The sequence below is a fragment of the Physeter macrocephalus genome, chromosome 6, assembly GCF_002837175.3.
Source record: "Physeter macrocephalus isolate SW-GA chromosome 6, ASM283717v5, whole genome shotgun sequence".
Lineage (NCBI taxonomy): Eukaryota > Metazoa > Chordata > Mammalia > Artiodactyla > Physeteridae > Physeter > Physeter macrocephalus.
Window position 1 is genome coordinate 43,023,291 of NC_041219.1, and position 20,511 is coordinate 43,043,801.

The 20,511-nt window shown below is 54.1% G+C and overlaps 1 protein-coding gene across 1 annotated transcript in view; it reads right to left on the minus strand.

The window, feature by feature from the left end:
• Positions 1-19,990, minus strand: part of MYH9 (myosin heavy chain 9) — a 94,552-nt gene extending 74,562 nt beyond the window's left edge. Inside the window, exon 1 of the mRNA XM_024127308.3 lies at positions 19,791-19,990. The gene's annotated coding sequence lies outside the window, so the exon portion shown is untranslated. The remainder of the gene's footprint in view (positions 1-19,790) is intronic.
• Between the last annotated feature and the right edge of the window lie 521 nt (positions 19,991-20,511).

A 20,511-nucleotide genomic window follows, 5' to 3' on the forward strand; every position in this document is an offset into this window, starting at 1 on the left:
GCATAGGCTCCGGACTCCAGACTCACAGGCTCAGCGGCCATGGCTCACGGGCCCAGCCGCTCCGCGGCATGTGGGATCTTCCCGGGCCGGGGCACGAACCCGTGTCCCCTGCATCGGCAGGCGGACTCCCAACCACTGTGCCACCAGGGAAGCCCTCTGCCACCCATTCTTAAAGTGCCTGAGGATAAGTCCAGTAATCCCGCATCTTATTTTCCAAACCTCAGTGATTCTCTTTAGTAGACAAGGCAGTAAAGGCCCAGAATGGGCTGAGAAGGCATTCAGGATTATATCAGCAACCTCATTCTTCACCACCCTTCCATCTAAACCTGACGTACACTAATCTCCATTTTGTTTCTAACTGACACACGACTAGCTAGAGGTCAACGACGATCTTCCTGAATTGAGCAGGCAGTCATTTAAGTCGGCCCTGAGAGGAGACAGACCTTCCAAATGGTGATAACTTATTCATGACCTTTATGGAAGGCGTCTTATAGAAAGAATCAGACTCAGGAGACAGCCAAGACTGGCCGGGGGATTGCAGACCCGTCACTTTACTAACAGAACAAACTGGGCCAGGTTGACCGGGCCCCTAGGCCTCGGTTTCTCCATACATCAACCGGAGACACTACCAGCTGCCCCCCCGCCTCCCCGGGACAGCTGGGAGGACAGGAGGGCGTGGAGCTGTGCAGCCCCCAGAGGAGAGGGCCGACAGCCCCATCTCTGCAATGCGGTCAGAGCACGGCTCAACTCACAGGACCACTGTGGACACCAAAATGAGCTAAGGGAGGAGCGGTGCTTGGTGGCGCCCCGGGGCCCGCCAGTGCCCCTCCCGGACACTGTTGCCTCTTCTCTCAAGGAGTCTCTGTGGCTGCTGAGCTAGGCTCATAATGAGTCAGTCACAGACGCCGCCCTCACAAAGCCCACTTCGGGGGGTTTGAAGTCACATCCTGCCTAGCCTCACTCAGCATGATTTATTCCACCCCAGGGATGCAACTCACTTCCCAGAATTTTGTGAAGAACTTTAGTTAAAGGGTTTGATCCCGCAGGGAGCTCCATTTACAGGCTCAGCTGCAGTGGTGGAGGAGACCCAGCTCGGCTCAGACCTGTCGGCAGGAACCACACAAGTCAGGGCTGAAAGACCCCACCCCACCCAGCCCCCGCAAGAAGCATCTCATCCTGGGGGCGCCAACATTTTTTTTTAAACTCGCAAGTCGCAGTCGAAAAAAAATCATTTAAAAGCTTTTTATCGCGAATACGCAAATGTGTCAAAAGCTTCGCAAAATGATATGTGCACACTACGCATTCTGATTATTTTCCGCTCGAGTCTATTTAATTCCTAAAACTACTGGTTGCCACCGGTAATCTCACACCCCACCAGTGAGTCTCAACTGACAGCCTGAGAAACACCCATCTGACCTCAGCCTTCACTGGGTATGTGAGGCTCAGACTAGGCCAGCGACTTGCCCAAGATCACACAGTGACGTTCACAGGCAAAAGTTAAGTCCAAAGCCAAAGCAAGGCTGGCGGGGGGGGGGGGGGGGGGGCGGGGGGCGGTGTCAAACCTCCAGCACGGAAGATGGCAGCTGTAGCAGCCCAGTCACCTGACACGGGCTGGACTGTTCGTCTCCCGCTGCTCCAGACACCCTCAGTAAAGCCATGGCAGGTATCCTACCGCCCCGGCCCCATTCCCTGCTCCCCACCATCCCCCTTAAAAAAGAGGGAGACCGATGCTCAGGGAGGTGAAGTGACCTGTCTGGATCTGGGGGCTTAGGAAACATCTTTTGAGGACCTGGAGCCCAGGTGGAAAATCACAAGGACAGAAAGAAAGAAGAGCCCAGTTTCTTCTGTATGTAGAGTAACAACAGATCAAATCCACTACTATCAAAACATCACCACTCAAAGCTCCAGGTCTAGCCCCACACTGAAGAGATGCCCAGAAGTGCTACATTAAAGGCTTAATACAGATGAGATGGGAGAGGAAAAGCCCACTGCCCCAGGAAGGTGCTCTCCACACATTTATATCCTTGGGACAATGTCACCTAACCCTATAATGAGCAGACCCTCCTGCCTGATAATAGCTTGTGTGTGTGTGGGTGTGTGTGTGTCTGTGTGTGTGTGTCTGTGTATAAACAGATATGCCTCTGCACATCTGTTTATACACACACACACACACACACACTCTATAAACAGGAAACCCAAAGTCCCCATTTCTCTAGATGGTGGTTTTTAACACTTCCAGCCATCAAAGACCCCTTTGAGAATTGGCTGGAGGCTGTGAACCCTTTGTGTACCATCTTAGGGGGTCACAGAGACCCTCAAGTACAGTCCACGGACTTTTAGGACCCCCTGGTTACCAGCTCAAAGGCAAAGGGGCACTGGAGTGTCCTCCTTCTCCACCAAGGCAACGTGAACTGACTTAAGAGGGTTTTCTTCCTTCATCATCCTCCAGAGGGTTAAGCAGGATCTCACAAAATGGGTCCAAGAGAGCAGAGCTGCAGTCAGGATGGCCCAATAGTGAGAGTTTGCATGGGAAGCAGAGGACCTGGGATGCTGAGAGCAGGAGGCCATGTCCCCTGGGCTGCTCTGATCACTCTGGACGGCAGAGACAAAAAATCCAAAACTGGACGGCAAACTGTCTCTCTTTCGTTTCCATCCCTTGGGCCTGTTCACCACTGAGCCAGCACGGAGCCAGCCCTGGGCAGCAAGCTGGAGGGCGGGCAGAGCAGAGCTCTCCAGAGAAGCCAGCCTGGACAAGCAGCATCCCAGAGCCTTCGCCCTCCCGGGAGAAAATGACCCAAATACGAGCCACACACAGGGTGAAGATAAAACCCACTTATTTCACACTTTACACAAAAATTAAATGACAGCCCCTAGAGCATAGTGTGGTAGCACCCGTGTCTGAAAGGTTGGCCAGCCCAGCTGTCCTTCAGCAGGGAGCCTGGTCGCAGGGATGGCCTCACCACATCTGTCACCAGAAACCTGGCCGCTGCTTATTTAACCACCCGCTGAGAATCATTCCTTTGCTCGGGCCACAGGCTGGTCCCAGAGGGGCCAAGGCTGAAGCTGCGTGAGAGAAGCCGTGGTGGCCCCTGCCTTAGGGAGAGGCCAGATGTGGCCACACCAGCCTGCCCTGGGTGGAGCCTCCCCTCCCCCACACACAGACGTGCACACGGAGACGTGTGCACACACACCCCACAGAGGCTGTGGGATCAGCGCAGGATGGGACACATCCGGCCAACCTGGATGTGGGCACTGGAGTCTCCGTTCACTGGCTGAGGGATTCTGGGAACATAATTTTCTTTTTTTAAATTTATTTTTGGCTGTGTTGGGTCTTCGTTGCTGCGCGCACACACACACACACACTCTATAAACAGGAAACCCAAAGTCCCCATTTCTCTAGATGGTGGTTTTTAACACTTCCAGCCATCAAAGACCCCTTTGAGAATTGGCTGGAGGCTGTGAACCCTTTGTGTACCATCTTAGGGGGTCACAGAGACCCTCAAGTACAGTCCACGGACTTTTAGGACCCCCTGGTTACCAGCTCAAAGGCAAAGGGGCACTGGAGTGTCCTCCTTCTCCACCAAGGCAACGTGAACTGACTTAAGAGGGTTTTCTTCCTTCATCATCCTCCAGAGGGTTAAGCAGGATCTCACAAAATGGGTCCAAGAGAGCAGAGCTGCAGTCAGGATGGCCCAATAGTGAGAGTTTGCATGGGAAGCAGAGGACCTGGGATGCTGAGAGCAGGAGGCCATGTCCCCTGGGCTGCTCTGATCACTCTGGACGGCAGAGACAAAAAATCCAAAACTGGACGGCAAACTGTCTCTCTTTCGTTTCCATCCCTTGGGCCTGTTCACCACTGAGCCAGCACGGAGCCAGCCCTGGGCAGCAAGCTGGAGGGCGGGCAGAGCAGAGCTCTCCAGAGAAGCCAGCCTGGACAAGCAGCATCCCAGAGCCTTCGCCCTCCCGGGAGAAAATGACCCAAATACGAGCCACACACAGGGTGAAGATAAAACCCACTTATTTCACACTTTACACAAAAATTAAATGACAGCCCCTAGAGCATAGTGTGGTAGCACCCGTGTCTGAAAGGTTGGCCAGCCCAGCTGTCCTTCAGCAGGGAGCCTGGTCGCAGGGATGGCCTCACCACATCTGTCACCAGAAACCTGGCCGCTGCTTATTTAACCACCCGCTGAGAATCATTCCTTTGCTCGGGCCACAGGCTGGTCCCAGAGGGGCCAAGGCTGAAGCTGCGTGAGAGAAGCCGTGGTGGCCCCTGCCTTAGGGAGAGGCCAGATGTGGCCACACCAGCCTGCCCTGGGTGGAGCCTCCCCTCCCCCACACACAGACGTGCACACGGAGACGTGTGCACACACACCCCACAGAGGCTGTGGGATCAGCGCAGGATGGGACACATCCGGCCAACCTGGATGTGGGCACTGGAGTCTCCGTTCACTGGCTGAGGGATTCTGGGAACATAATTTTCTTTTTTTAAATTTATTTTTGGCTGTGTTGGGTCTTCGTTGCTGCGCGCGGACTTTCTCTAGTTGCGGCGAGCAGAGGTTACTCTTCATTGTGGTGCGCGGGCTTCTCATGCGGTGGCTTCTCTTGTTGCAGGGCACAGGCTCGAGGTGCGTGGGCTTCAGTAGTTGTGGCACGCGGGCTCAGTAGTTGTGGCTCGCGGGCTCAGTAGTTGTGGCTCGCGGGCTCTAGAGCGCAGGCTCTGTAGTTGTGGCACACGGGCTTAGTTGCTCCGCGGCATGTGGGATCTTCCCGGACCAGGGCTCGAACCCGTGTCCCCTGCTTTGGCAGGTGGATTCTTAACCACTGCGCCACCAGGAAAGTCCTGGGAACATAATTTAACCATTCTGCACCTCCCTTTCTTCATGTGTACAGGAATCACACAGCCCATAGTACAGAACCATGCTGACACTTAGTTCTGGGCGCTTCTCACATGAGACCTCACTACTGCACACAACAACGCAGAGGGAGCTTCTGATAGTGTCCTGCTTTGCAGATGAGGAAACCAAAGCCCAGGGTGCTTCAGTGACTTGCTCCAGGGCGCAAGTAGTAGCTGCTGTTGCCTGTACCGCGGTGTCTGCGCCTACCCAGCAGGCTCTGAACATGCAGAGAGGCAGCAAAGGCACAGAGCAGTCGGCAAGGCTGGTAAGAAGACCTGGTGACCGGCCGTCAGCAATGGGTCAGGAAGGGGGCGGCCCACAACCTTCCCTGCCACCCAGCACCCAAGCGGCCGACGCAAGCCCCCTCGCATCAGGCAATTTTCACCTGCAAACTCCTTTAACCCGATTTCTCTAAGATGAGCGTGTCAGAAGGGGGAGGTTTCCCTCCCCGCCCCTCCCAGCTGTCCCCTGCGGATCTCACTGAGGAGGCAGGAATTTAACAGGCCTGTGGTTTACACTCCCCACCACAACCAGTTTGGAATGTCCAGGTCCAGGAGCACAAAGGCGGCAGGCTAAAGTCCCCCAAAGGGCCTCGAATCCTGCCCCAGCCCCTGATCTTTGCTCAGGTCCTCAATGGAGTATCACATTCTTCAGATTCTTGTCTGAAAGCCAGAAGGGGACGGGGGCTTGGCTATTTCAACCTAAGGATAACTAAAGCCTGAGACTTGTCTTAAAGGGGAAGAGAGCCATCCTTTTTCAGCCTCTGTCACACTGGTCTGCCCTAGGTGTGTAGACTGCGAAGATCTGCACACGGGGGTTTGCAACCCGGAAGAGCCCTCGGCCCAGTGTCCCCAGCGTGTCCGCACTTTGAGGACAACTGGGCTCCAGGGCACATGGCTGGTAGGAGGCCGGGAGGGACACTGCCACGCTGCATGTTCAGTCTCGGCCTTGGAGGCCACTGTCTGTTCCTTCCTCCCTGACGTGAGGTTTCAAGTGCCAGCCAGAAAGTGGGCAGAGGTAGGTTTGGAGCGAGGTGAGAAGCCACAGTGAGGACGGGGCCTTGGGAATTCCACCGGGCTCGGCGGCCCGTGATTAATCCCGTGATGAGGCATTTTTCATGAGCGCGCGGGGCAACACAGCCACTTCCTCCACACCCTGGCAGGCGCAGGAGACGGTTGGGGGGTAGCGGGCCCGGCTCTGGGCAGAAGCCAGGCTGGTGGGCTAGGAGGCGGCCAGGAGGCAGCTAGGAGGCAGGGGCAGTGCTGCAAGGCTGAGGGGGAACAGCTAAGATTCCCTGCAGGAGCCAAGCTGAGCCCATCTCACACACCTGGCCGCCCACCCGCACCTGCCACCCGTGGATGTGTCTCCGGTGGAGCAGGGAAGGCTGTATTTCACACCTGGCACCATAAGCCAGCGAGGCACCGGGCCGACAACCACTGCATTAAGGTTGTGTACGAAAGTGTGAAAGTCTACAAGCCCCCAGCTTCACAGACACTATCCACTTAAAGAGTCAAGTGGGATGAGAGGGCAGGAGACGCAACGGAAGCGCATGTGGAAGATCACTGCCCTGAAAATTAGAGGAGCGCGGAGAGGACCTGAGATATCGCCCCTGCTACCTGGGATGAGGCACTTCGGTTCTTTGAGCCTCAATTTTCCCAGCTCTAAAATGGGAACATCAATACCGCCACCCTTGTGGGATTGGGAGACTTCAACTGCAGTAACCTGAGTGTGACTTCAAACTTCACAGTGATAGAAAAAAATACATGAAGATCGGTTTGTTAAAAATGGATAAAATAGATATATTTATAATAGACAGCCTGGCACTGTGCTGGAGAAACTGTATGTAAATAAAACAAATAAACAATAAAGCTAACCTTTATTGAGCACCAAAACGCTCATGGTAGCTATTTTCCCCGTTCCACAGACAAGGAAACACATGCACAGAAACAATGCATGACTCCCCCAAGGTCCAAGAGCTGGCACAGGGGAGAATCCGAATGAGGACAGAGGGTCTGACTCCAAGTCCCCTGCCTATTTACACAAGTACCAGACAGAACCATGGCACAGTGGTTAAACCTCAGACCCCAAAGAAATAAAGCCATCTACCCAAGGTCACACAGAGCTAAGTGACAGAGCTGACACGGAACCAGGTCTGCTTGGCTCACGCTCCGGTATGAATATATTCACCCCTCTCCGAAGCACGTATTAAGTGCTTACAGTGGCCCACATACAGTGCAAGGGTTCCAGCGGCAACTCCTCTAATAGGGCAGGGACACCAGCAAGCAGGGTCGAGAAGGGCTAAGACAGAAACCAGTGGGGGGCGTGGGTGCCGACAGAGCAAGGGAAGCTCTCCCTGGCAGGCAGCCACCCAACACTTCGGCCAGCGACTGGGATTTTCTAGTCCTGCACGAGTTTCCCGCAAGCGTTTCCTCTTGCTCATGTAAAAGCAGTGTTTATGGCTCCTCAGAGGGGAGAAGCCATCTCCAAGAACACTTGCTCCACAAGAGTGGGCGGGGGATGCCATCACCCCTGTGAGGAAGGCGGAGCGACCTAAGAACTGTCCATCCCTGGTCCATTCTGGGGGCCTGGTTACTGCGGCACTTTGATGTCGAAGAGTGGAACTCGGGAGCAGAGAGGCTGAAAGAGGACAGAAGGAAAAGGCGCTCTGTGAACCAAGGGCAGGCGGGGGGCAGGAGAGGGTATGGGGACACATTTACTGGGGGTCCCCCATGAACCAGACAGTGCATGGACTGACTTCCACACTTTAGCTGCCCAAAGGACACCAAGAGATGGGTTTTATTAACCAGATTTTACAGGTGAGCAAACTGGGGCTCGAAGCAGTTAAAGGAACAACTGGTGAAGTAGAGAGAAGTCCTAAAGGAACTGACAGAGTGTCCCTGGGTTAGAGAGGCCTCCTCTGACACTGACACATACCCACCCCCCCTCTCCCCTCTTATGGTCGGCACTCTGCCCCCACAATTCACATATTGCAGCCTTCACCCCCAGTACCTCAGAATGTGATTGTATTTGGAGAGAGGGTCTTTAAAGAGGTATTTAGGTGAAAATGAGACCATGAGGGTGGGCCCTAATCCAATCTGACTGGTGTCCTAGTAAAAGGAGGGGGTTTGGACACAGGGACACAGCAGGGATGTGTGCAAAGAGGCTGTGAGAGGGCGGCCATCTGCAAGCCAAGGAGAGAGACCTCAGCAGAAACCAACCCTGCAGACACTGTGATCTTGGACTTCCAGCCTCCAGAACTGTGAGAAATCAATTTCTGTTGTTTAAGCAGCCCGGTCTGTGGTGCTCTGTACATGCCTTCACCTGACCATCGTTCTCTACAGCATGACCACCACCCTGACCTGCCACCGTGAGCCTGTTTGTCTGGCTGCTGTCTGCTTCTCCCCACTGGAATGTCAACTGCAGACTTTGGTTACTTTTGTCCAGTCATGTATCCCCAGCACTGAAACAGTCTCTAGCACACAGCCAGCATTTGATACATATTTAATGAATAAATAAACTGAGTGAAAATGGGTTTAAACCCAGCTGCCACTTCTAGAGTCACCCACTCCCTTCCCCACGCCCCGCTGCCTCCTTCTGCTTTATCTAATTCTCTATTCCTGCCCCACCTCTCCTCCTCCAATATAAAAGCTGGTAAATAATTTTAAATCGTATAAATTCAAAGATAATCTCTAGTCTATAATCACTGCCAAACAGTAGTGTAAATAAGGTGACAGGAGATTTAAAAAAGATACACACTGGACCTCACCTTGACCACCAGGGAACATTATAATCTACTAAGTGCTGAAATCCCCAGCTAATGGTTTATTCTCATTACTAATTTAAAGTCAATATGTAAAAAATAAGGTTAGGTGAGGTTTAGGGTTTGGTTTTGGTTTTTTGAGTGTGTATTTGATGGAGCGGGGGAGCACATAGAGGACCACGACAGCTCTCCTACTCAAACCTCAACCCTGCGGACCTGGTACTGATCCAAACTGCCGCTGCAGCCTGGAGAGGGGACCCAATGAGGTCGGCAAAACCTGAAACAGACAGAACCACGGAGGTGTCCCACCCTGGCCCTGTCGTTCCCTCTCACTCCCTCGGGGCGCGGGGATGGGGATGGGGCTGGCTTCTCTCCTGCGCTCTAGGAAGACTGCAGCATTCAGGCCAGGCTCCCTTGAGCCAGAAGCTGGGGCTGGGGGACAGGGGCAGTGGGCAGCTGGAAAGAGGGAAGAAGCCTTAGCAAGGAAGCCATTTATCTGGAATGAAAGAAAACACCAGAGCAAAGACACTGTAGCCCAGTTTCTAGGCCCTTGACCACCCGCCTTCTCCCCTCACACCCAGCCCCGCCCTGCCCCCCCAAACTCCTTTACTGTTGTAAAGGTCTGTCCGCTCAAAAGCAGCCACTAGGATTCTGCAACTTCCTCTTTACAACAAAACTACACTGTTGCAACTTGTTGCTACAGTTGGTTCCTTCCCCAGAGGCAGGAGCCACAGCACAGCCCAAGTGGCCTGTCTGGCTTTGGACAGTTCTCAGATGTCCCCACTGCACCCCCCTGCTGTCCCCACCCTTGGCCACCTCCCACCGTGGTCACCAAGGGGCCTCCCTCAGGAGGGCCAGGACCCCCCGCCTCCCCACTGACATGGTCCCTCGGAGCCGCTGTCCCTCACTACCGCCCACCGCCACCCCACCCTGGGTGTTTTCTGGTCCAGACCTGCATGAACCAACCACTCAGGGAGGGAGGGCATAAAGACCTTCCTCCAATGAGCCCAGAAAGATCTCCCAGGTCCACGTTCCTGCGCTTTCTCACCACTGATGACAAAGTGGTTTTACCTGTTTTCCATCAACTCTACCAGGGCGTCTAAGCTGCCAGTTTCCCCAGGGCTCACCACCATCACAACCCACGATACCCAAGTGAAGTGATTCTTCCCTGGGTATAGACTGTGAGCCCCCAGAGGGCAGGATCTGGGATGTCTCATTCATCTACATCCTAACCACCCAGCAGTTTCTGTATTTGCTGCATGAATGAATTTCCAAAAGACTCAATAAAACCCATGGAACTTTCTGGCAAAGTCAATAATGGTTCTTTCCCACCGTGGACCATAACATAGCCATTAAAATAATAACTGGGGAGACTGTTGCAACATAGGAAACTTTATATTACAGCACTGAGTAGTCAGAACACACGACGGTATCTAATTTAATATTTAATTTTAGCATTTAATTTTGTAAAATATGCAAGTATATGGACAGGAAACCCAGAAAAATGCAAACAGTGGATGGACTGGGGGGCAAATTTGCTTCTTGCCAGGTTTGTTATTATATTGTTTGTGCTATAAACAAACCTCCCCTCCCCGCTTTTCTTTTACTTTAAAAAGGGGAACTAGGGGTTTCCCTGGTGGCGCAGTGGTTAAGGATCCGCCTGCCAATGCAGGGGACACGAGTTCGAGCCCTGGTCCGGGAAGATCCCACATGCCGCGGAGCAACTAAGCCCGTGCGCCACGACTACTGAGCCTGCGCTCTGGAGCCCGCGAGCCACAACTACTGAGCCTGCGCTCTGGAGCCCGCGTGCCACAACTACTGAAGCCCGCGCTCCTAGAGCCCGTGCTCTGCAACAAGAGAAGCCACTGCAATGAGAAGCCTGTGCACTGCAACGAAGACTAGCCCCGCTCGCCGCAACTAGAGAAAGCCCGCACACAGCAATGAAGACCCAACGCAGCCAAAAATAAATAAAATAAAATAAAATAAAAAATAAATAAAATTTTTAAAAAGGGAACCTATTCCAGGAACAATTGTCTCTCTACACACTCCATGAAAAATCTCATCCCAAATACTTCAGCTGGGAACAGTGTGCTTGCTGACCACATAACCAGAGGGCACAGGCAGAATTCCCAGCAGCCACCCAGAGGTTAAGGGCCTGGGAGTGGAATCCCCTACCGCCACATTTCCCAGGAAATGGCACAGGGAAGCAGACCTTAATGGGCCATTTGGGCTGCTTAAGGGGCTTTGAGATGGGGCCGGGGCCTGGAGCCACTAAGGAGGAGAAGAACTCTTTTACTAGCCCAGGGTGACTCAGAGGGCCTTGGCCACCTGCATCACCCTTGAACAAAGCTCCACCGAAGCCTGAGTAGATGAACAAGGTCCCAGCCCTGTTCCCTGGACGTGCTGTGCCACGTCCCTACCTTGCAATCAGCTCAGATGCTGCCTCCTCCAGGAAGTCTTCTCAGATCCCCCTGGGCCCCCAGCACTCTGGTGGGACACCAACAGCTCCTGGAAACAAGGGCCCCTCAGTCCTTCCCCTCCTTATTCCCAGCACCCAGGCAAGCACCCAGCATACACTGTAAAGCTCTGAGGAGTGGTTACTGAATGATGATAGACAGATGGACAAATGAAGCAGGAAGGAATGCAAGTCTGCAAGTGGGCTGATGTCAACAAGAGCCCACTATGGAGATGGTGGCGGGCCCTCTGGCTGGCTGGCTCCCAGTGAGGACCAGCCAGGGCACCGCCAACAGCAGGCAGGCAAGGCAGCCGGGATATACGCTGCCCTCCCTTAGGACAAAACACACACACATTTGAAAAATGGTCGGTTGAGGTTAAAGGTGAAGTCAGTAGCCAAGGCAACACTATCGACCTGGCAACCTCGCTCCAAACAGCCAACTGCACTAGGGATGAGGAGCCCCATTCTGTCCCGGCCCAAAGCTCTACTCTTTTCATTAATTCTCGGCCACTGGAGAGGAAGGAGGACTCAGGGACCAGTCCAACCCCTCACTGCCATGTAAGAACAGGCAAGCCCAGGAGGGAAGGGCATCTGTAAGGACACACAGGGGTCAGAGTGCCTGAGTCTGAATCCCTGCTCAGTCTCCTCATCTGTAAAATGGGGATTAACTTCCTACCTCCTGGGAATGAATTAAATGAGAGAATTCATGTAAAAGCACTAGCACAGCACTTGGTACCTAGCAAGTGGTCAATAAAATTTAACTCTTATTGTTATTACTATTACGGGCAGAGCTGGGACTTCAACCTAGATATCCTGATTACCAGGCCAGGTCCCTCCACCAGAGCCTCTTCCTTTCTTCCTTGCCCCCCTTCCCCATCTTTCCTCCTCCCCCCAGGTGATCCTAGCCTCCAGGAAGCTGGCTCCAGATGCCCAGAAATCCCTGCTCACTCAGGGTGGCACGGGCTGCCTCACATCCCAAGTCTCTGTCCCAGTGTCCCAACTCCCTAATAAAGGGTAAGGCTCCTGAGGCCAGGGATGGGCTCTCTGCCCTCGTCCCCACTGAAGCCCCAGCAGGCCCAGCACAGGGCAGGCCACACAGCAGGAGCCCAAGGCATCTTTGATGACTGATCTGGCCAAGAAATTTGGAATCAATACTCAACAGTTGGCTCTTCAATATTAAAAAATAGACAAAAACTTGAATATAGCTCCCTGCCACCAACTTTCTTACCCCAGAGATTTCCAGACAAGTACTGAGCATCCGCCTTCTATGAAATGGAGAGATCACTAAATGGCGATCTAGAGCTTTGGCTGCCTGGGCCTCCGCGTCCCCAGGCTTACGGGCACAGGTACCTGTGAGACCTGAACTCCACTCGTGCAACAAGGACGAGAGGTCAAGTCCATGCCTGGCGCTGGCGAGAAACTGGGGATGGAGAGATGAAAAAAGACCCCGCCTCTGACCTCTCAGTTCAGCAGGGTCTAAAACCTTCTCCCCCATTCCAGCCCAGTTAGATTAAGTCACCCAAATGGTTCCAAATGCCTCGTCTTTATGTTTATCAGACAGGAAGCTGCCTTCTCCAGCCCTGTGACTTAATGCAAAACACAGGAAATGTGGCGGCTTTTGAACATAGACAACTCGAAAAAAAGGTGCCCTGGCAGCTTTATAATCGCTTTTTTAAAATGCTTAAACCGACTCAGATCAGTCACCAGTTGAACTGTATGGTCTGGGGAGAAGAATGCAAAGGCTGCAGGCCTGGAAAACCTCAGCCTCCAAGCCCAGGGAATCTTTTCGCAGGTTCCTCAGTCATCTCACCGCACCTTGTTATCGAGGGACGGGCTTGTTGCGCAAATTCAAAATCTTTAAAACCTGAACATACATCTCCAAACACCAGAGGAAAGAGGATGTTGGTGACGACCAGCAAAAGGGAGGAAGAGGAGGAGGACAAGAACTGGCCCACTTAGCATATATTTATATGTAAATTACAACAAGCCTACAAAAGCGACATCTCCATGTGACATCTCCATGTGGCCGATAAGGAAACTGAGGCTCCAGCCTAACAGTGGGAGGAAAGGCAAGGGTCTGGTCCTAGCTCCACCATATCCCAAAGCCCTGGTTTGGTTCCCTCTACGTGGGTTTTGTATCAAAGATACAACACAGCGATCACCCAAGACGTTAAGTGACTTAAAATTACTAGAAACCAGGACTGGCTGAAGGACCGTGGAAAGCTGGTGTGGCTCTCTGAGTGGCCCACCCGCTCGATGCCTGGCGCTGCCCCATGTGAAATATTGATTTTTGAGCTCCAGGAACTTCCAGCCCAAGTGGAACTGTCCAACTGGAAGAAGTTCAGAGAAATCCGAAACACTTCCCACCCCATTTCTTAACCCTTGGGCCCCTCCCCCCCACACCCCCCAAAAGAAAAAGATTAAGGGTGTGGAAAAACAGACTCTTGAGGGAAGATTAAAGGAGCTAAGTACGTGTTGCTGGGCTAAACAGTGCATAAAGTTGAGGAAAGGCATGATAACAGCTCAAAAACACTTTTAAGCGAGGCCACATGATTTTGAGAGAAAGGCACTGGGGTTGAGGGAAACCAGGGGCCAGAGCTTTCTTCTACCAACTCACAGAATGAGCTTGGGCGACTCACTCCTCTAAATGCGGGCGGAGGCGGCAAAAATTACACTATCCCTAAGACCCCTTCCAGCTCAGACACTCTATAATCCTAAGCAAATTCAGTAGGGAGGACTGTCCTGTCGCTGTTGATTTTCCTTTTAAACGGGGCATCATTCAGGATTAGAGTTAAATGAAAGGAAAAGAAAACCTGAGATGGAAGTTCCCAAAATAACGTCCATGGAGGTGAGAGAGGGACCTCCCCTGGAGGACTCCTGGTCCTCCGGGCAACACGGTAAGGACCAAGGACCTCTGAGAGGCCCCAAGGAAGTGACCTGCAGGCAGGGGGAAGGTCAGTTGCACCTGCAACTTCCCTGCAGGCCGCAGCCCAACCTGCCCAGGCAGGAAGCCATACCCTTCAGTGGCAACTTCCAGAAGGCCCTGCAAGGTTCCCTCCGGCCACAGCAGGAGGCTTCCCCACCCAGGCTAGAGACAAGACAGATGCTGAAGGCACCTCTGTGAGAACCTGGGAGTCAGGCTGCGGAGAAACTCCCTACACGGCCTCGCCCTCAGCCAAAGGTCGGCCAGGAGCCTTCTCTGGGCCCACCTGCCCAGGCCCGGGTGTGCTGTGCCCCATCCCGGGTGCTGAATCACCTCAGGCTGGAGAAACCAGTCAGCAGAATGGGGGCCTGAAAAATTCCAACAGCGGCCCGCCTGCCTCAGTTACTTTTTAAAGAGACCCGCATCAGACGCAAGGGGGCAGCTCCCCTCCTGCTCCCCGAATATCTGACGCCCTCAAAACCTCAGGGGCAGGTGCGGACAGAGAGAGCAGATACGGGTTGGCATCCAGACTGCAAACCGCCCGCCCATGGGGTGGCAGGCCCATTTTAGACGCAGGCTCATTTGGGATACTCATGTGTGACTCACGCCATCTTTCCAGGAGGCCTACAGGCTGCCTGGGAGGGACACAGCCCTGCCCGAGACCCTGAAGGGGTCTTCCACCGGCTGAAAGCACCAACTTGGTGGTGAGCAGAGCCTACGTCTTCTCCGGGGTCCACATCATGCAAGACTAAGGCAGTCCTCCTTGAGAGGGGGATCGGGGCCCTCCAATTCAAAACACCCCTCTGATCACATTTTCTCAAGAATTTCGGCTTCTCCAATGTTATTACTACATAAAAACCACAGGCCAGATGTGTGAGGGACAACCGGAGATGGGGTGGGTTGCAATGACCCCAAGTTTCCAAATGAGGAGGACGCAAGAGAATAAAGGTCTGGTCTTCTGGTCAGGGTGGTCTCCCCAGGCAAGGACAAGAGGACCGTTTGGAGCCAGAGGGATTGTGGGAAAGCTGGCAAAGGGGCATCCTGAAATACTTTCCAGACACATCTTGCAGGCTTCCTTTTCTCATACTGCAGAGAAAAAGCAATCATCTACCATTTTCCAGAACACGAGGGAGTGGATCAGAGTAGACATTTGTTTAAAGGGGTTACTCTGGTGATAATATGACATCATGGAGAAGAAAACAGGCCCAAAAATGTTCCAACCACAGAGCAAAATTCAGCCCATTTTTAACACCCTTCCTCCTTCCCTGCATACAATAGGCACTCGGTGTGCAATCTGGGATTCTGAGCAAAATGCATTTTAAAGCGGAGACCTCTAAGACTGGCCAGCCAACCCCTTATTTGTATAGATAATAAAACTAAGAAAATTTTGAATTTTTGACTATTTAAGGGCAATGCATGTAAAAAGGCACTTAGTGAAAAAAGTAATGCTCACCCCGGACTCCGGCTTCCTGGGCCCTATCTAGAGACAACCACTATTACCCCGGTTTCCGTAGCTTTCCGTGCATAGAGCCCAGGCGACGTACCCTGTTTCACCCAAAAGAGAGCAACATGTATCCTACTTTGCTTCTAGTTTTATCCACTTACAATATATCTTGAAGAGTATGGCCTATCGGTACCTATAGGTCAGCCTCATTTTTTTAAGGGCTGCAAGGATTCCCACTGTACAGCTGTGCCATGATTTATTTGACCCTCTTAATGGACAGTTAGCTTGTTTCCTGTCTTTTTCTATGACGATGCTGCAAAGAATATCCTTGGACATTTCCTTTTGCACGTTTGAGTTTATCTGCCGGGTGAGTTCCTAGAAATCAGTCAGTAAGACAATGCTTTGGCAGACACTGCCAAACCACCTCCTAAAAAGAGAGGCGTTACAACTTAGACTCCCACCAACAGGGCATGAGAGTGCCTAAGAAACTGGGGCATCTTGGAGAAATTAAAATTAATCTCGGAGAAATCAAAGCGCATGTTTCAGTTTCCCAAGCCCTCTCAGGTATAATTGGTGGACACATAAACTGGTATGATGCCTTTATGGAGCGATATGGCACCTTCTACCAAAATCAAATGAGCCAGAGCCAGAAGCCAGGCCTCCAGACACTGAGTCCAGTGCTCTTTCCATGTCACCCCTTGGCTCTCTCCTAGATCACGGAAACCGTGTTTGAGAACTAAAATCGCAGTGAGTTTGTGTACCTTCTGCCTGGGCCAGGGCCCTGCAACGAGGCTAGTGAGCACAAGCTCATCCCCAAGAGCATCCAAAAGCATCGGCACATGGGCTCCGGAAGCACCTGTGTTTTTACCGCTCGGGCTTTGTGGTCAATGAGTACTGCACACACACAGCACGCCATTTTTAGAAGTGCTAAGAGCCGGGAAACCCATCTACCCCGCCTCCCGTTTCCTCACCTGACAACCCAGGAGTTAAGTTAAAAACGTACATAGTCACTATATATCAGGCCCTTTATATACTTTATTTCTTTTAGTTCTTACATCTAACCCTGCAGGATAAGTACCATGATTCCCATATTACAGACGAGGACACTGAGGCTCAGGGAGGTGACATGACCTGCCTACAGTCATATAAGTGGCAGGGTCAGGAACTGAACTCTGCCTAGTGCCAAAGCTCACGACCCCACTCTTCCCAGCTCTAAAGAACGGGATTCCGTAAGTCACAGGCTCACTGCTTCCCAGGGGGCGGCCAGGGTTCCACGCCATTGTCGCCAGAGGGCTTAAGCCCAGGGGCTCAGCACACCAAGGGTTAAAGCCGAGAGGCAGTGACTCTCTGAGGCTGCACAAAGGGAAAATGCACTTCCTGCCCCTGCGGGCAGAGATGCTGTTTTATGCTCAGCAAATTAGGACGTTTGTTTAATTAAGACGACACACAGATTTTGTTATTCTAAATATTTTTGGAACATGATGCTTGGGAGGCAGCTGTCAAGGCATGGATTTTTTTTTTTTTCTTTTTTCCCTTTGCCTTGGGTTTCTCTTTCTCCCCCTCCAAGAGAAGGGTAGGGCCAGGCTCAGAGGAAAACAACAGCCAAGCCCTCCTCTCCTTTTGAAATAAAGATGTCAAGCTGGTAAGGGCTGTCTTAAGTACTTTATGGAAGGATTAGCTGGAAGAGGAAGTGAAGAAAGCACAGCTAGCCGGGCTTCTAGCAATACCCTCCACCAGGCAACACAACAATGCAGCATTTTTTGAGTGTGCTTTTCTCCCTCTAAAAAGCCCTAACAGATCCTTGTTTTGTTGTTTTCTGGAGCAAAAACGGGCGAGAGGCAGGCTGTGATTAACATGCGTCCTTCATCCTGTAAGAGGGAAGTTGTCCCATCTCCAACACCTTAGGTTAAAAAGTTTAAAAATAGAAAATAAAACCCAGAAAGCCCTGCCCCTCTCTTTCCTCTACCCTCATGTGCCCTTCAGACTAGGAGCCCCACAGAATGCACCTCTTGGGCTGCCCTTCCCCAAACAGAGCCTGCCAATCCCAGCACCTGGATCTGCCCACGGGCACTGCCGGGACTTGCTGAATGTGAAGAGTAGAGCTTTTCAGGGTCACCCTGCAGCCATCTGGGGGCACAGCGGCTCTCAAATTACATGGAGCAATCTCTTGATGTTTTTAATTACCCCTCAATTATCCACTAAATGAGTCCTCACTTTCCCGACACCGAATGCTTGCCCTGGTTTTCCTGGGGGCGGCTTCCCTCCTCATCCCAGACAGTAGTGGCCCCCTCTCAGAATTCCTCGAGTCCTTTGTCTGCGGCCTGCTTGGGACACTCATCACAGGCTGCTTTTGTATTTCAGTCACTGGGCCGCTATTTCCCCCTGAGGACTGTCAACTGCCCCTGGGCAGAGGCCTCTGGGTTCCCCCGCGGATAGGCTGGCTCCCTTCTCCCAATCCCCATGACTCACAGCACCCTTCTGGGGTCTCTGTCATCTTCGCCTCACATTAGAGTCATCTGCAGATTTGTTTCAGCTCTCCCCTAGATGCCCCAGGGCAGGGGCCAGGTCTTGTTCAACCTCACCCCCCTACCACCTGGCAGAGTCCCTGGCACAGAGAAGCCAGTTAAATATTTGCTCAATTACACATCTGTGTACCCTCCCCCCACCCCTAGCAGCCTTGCACATAAATTGACTAATATTAATCAAGTAACTGTCTAAATAGGCCTTAAAGCAGCCTCCCTCCTTACCAAAAAGGGAATAAAGCACCCGGTGAGGTTACAGGCTCAGATAGTCAGAAATGGCCACAGTGTTCCAGGAAGGCGCTAAGGCTCTTCCCCTTCGACAGTTACTCAACAGTTACTTTGCAATCCTTTTAAACCCAGGAAAGGGTGCACTGAACCGAGAAGCGACTGGGCCTCTCAACTGCCCAGCGGAGAGAACCGCCGGTCCCCAGGACCTGGGACTTCCCGGGAACCTTCTCCCCACACCGGCTGGGTGGGGCCGCAGACAGCAGCCCCGACGCTCGCCCTGCCCCCGCCTCAAGACAGCCGGCAACCTGGTCCAGGAGGGTACTCGGCCAGTTTGAGACACGGGGGTTCTCGGGAGGCATGCGATGGGGGGATGCAGTCCCGCCCTCGGCGTGGCCCCAGGATAGCATGGGGTGAGGACCCTGCACAGGGACAAATGGGGAGGGCTGGGGGTGGGAGGTAAGTAGAAAACCCCGGATCTGGCCCAAACGGGAACGATGCAATAGCCCAGGCCGGATCCTAGAGGCGCAGGGCCCAGCTCTCCCCGACCCCGCCCTGCTGGGGCGGCCCGCAGGTGCGCTGGAATCAGGTGCGCGCCGGGACCGCGGACATTGGCGCGGGCCTTCCTCTCCCGGGGATCAGAAGTCAAAAGTCAACGGATGAGGATCTGTGGGGGAGGAGGGGAGTCTTTCCTGCCTCGAGCCGCAGTCTCCGCCGGGTACCCCTTCCCATGCACCCACCCGCACCTCTCCCGGTTTCCCTCCTCCGCCCAGCCGATCGCAGCCGGCCGAATGAGGAAGTCTGGAGCGGAGGGCTGAAACATCAGACCGCAATGTCTGCAGCAGGATTGTCCGATTCTGACTCAGGAGGACGCCCTGACAGCTGCCAAACGGTCCCCGCCTACCCGTTACCTCCGTTTCGAAAACGCCCGGCAACTTCCAAAGGAGCCCCCGCCCCGAGCCTCCCACCTTACCCTCACCCGTGCGGCTGGGTCCAAGGGACAGAGGCTCCCCAGAAGGGGTTAAAAAGTTTGCCCAACTTGGGCACTGGGCGAGGCGAGGGCGGGGCGCGTGCCCCGGCAGCAGGGGGAGGTCGAGGCTCCCGGGTGCCCGGCTGGCGGAGTGCGCCAGCGGGGGGGGGGGGCGGGGGGAACGGAGGGTTTCCGGGGAGCGCTCGGCCCCGAAGCCTTCCTCTGCTCCCCGAGGCCTCGCTTCCATCGGCGCCTTCCTCCCGGGTGGCCGGCTGGCGGAGTGCGCCAGCGGGGGGGGGGGCGGGGGGAACGGAGGGTTTCCGGGGAGCGCTCGGCCCCGAAGCCTTCCTCTGCTCCCCGAGGCCTCGCTTCCATCGGCGCCTTCCCCGAGCGTCCGCGCAGAGGTCCCGGAGACCCTCCCGGAGCGAAGGATGCGGTGCCCCGGACCGGCCCCGCAGCGTTCGCGCCCGCCCGCGCCGGTCGCCGGCCGCGCGGAGGCCAAGAATCACACGTCGGCCCGCTTGCCCCAGACGCCGCGCGTCCCGTAGCCGCCCGCCTGCTTGGGGCGGGACCCGCCGGTGGGGCTCGCTCACCTGAACCTGGATCTGCCCCGGGGAACAAGCGCTGCTTCTCCCGAGAGGTCTTTCTCGAGCGCTCGGGCGACTACGGGATGGGGCGAGCGCGCGAGGCGGGAGCTGCAGCAGGTAAGCCTCGCCCAGCCTTCGGTGCCCTGCTCAGGAACCGCGGTGATATGAGCGCCTCACCGCACCCTGCTCGGCTCCTCGCCTCCTTCCCGCCCCGCCCTCTCCGCGCGGGCCCATTCCGAGCCGGGCGCCGGCTGCGGGGCGGAGCCTGGCGGAACGAACCCGCCTCCGGAGTTGTCTCACCCACTCCAGCCCGCTTCTGGTTATGATGGACAGACATCTTGACTTGTGGGAAGGCAGTGGGCGGAGCCTATGGGGACAGAGGGGTGGGAATTCATTCTCCCCATTCGCCCCCACCTCCACCCTCTCCACCTTCCCCCGCGCTTCCTAGGCGGGAGCCCCGCCCCCTAGGGCGGGTCCAACAAACAGCCAGGTTCCAGGAGGAGGATGGACACAGAGAGAGTCCAATCAGGAGGATTAGACTCTCAGAGGCCTCCCGGCCGGGATTTTGGCGCATTGCCTGACCCAGGGCGAGGCCAGGCGGGAGCAGACTGGGGAAGTCCGGGTTTCTGACACCCCGCCCCGCGAGCTGTTTTCCCTGACCCATGTCTTTCTACCAGAACAGACATTAAGTACCATATATGGGAAAAGTGCTATTTTACAATTAAGA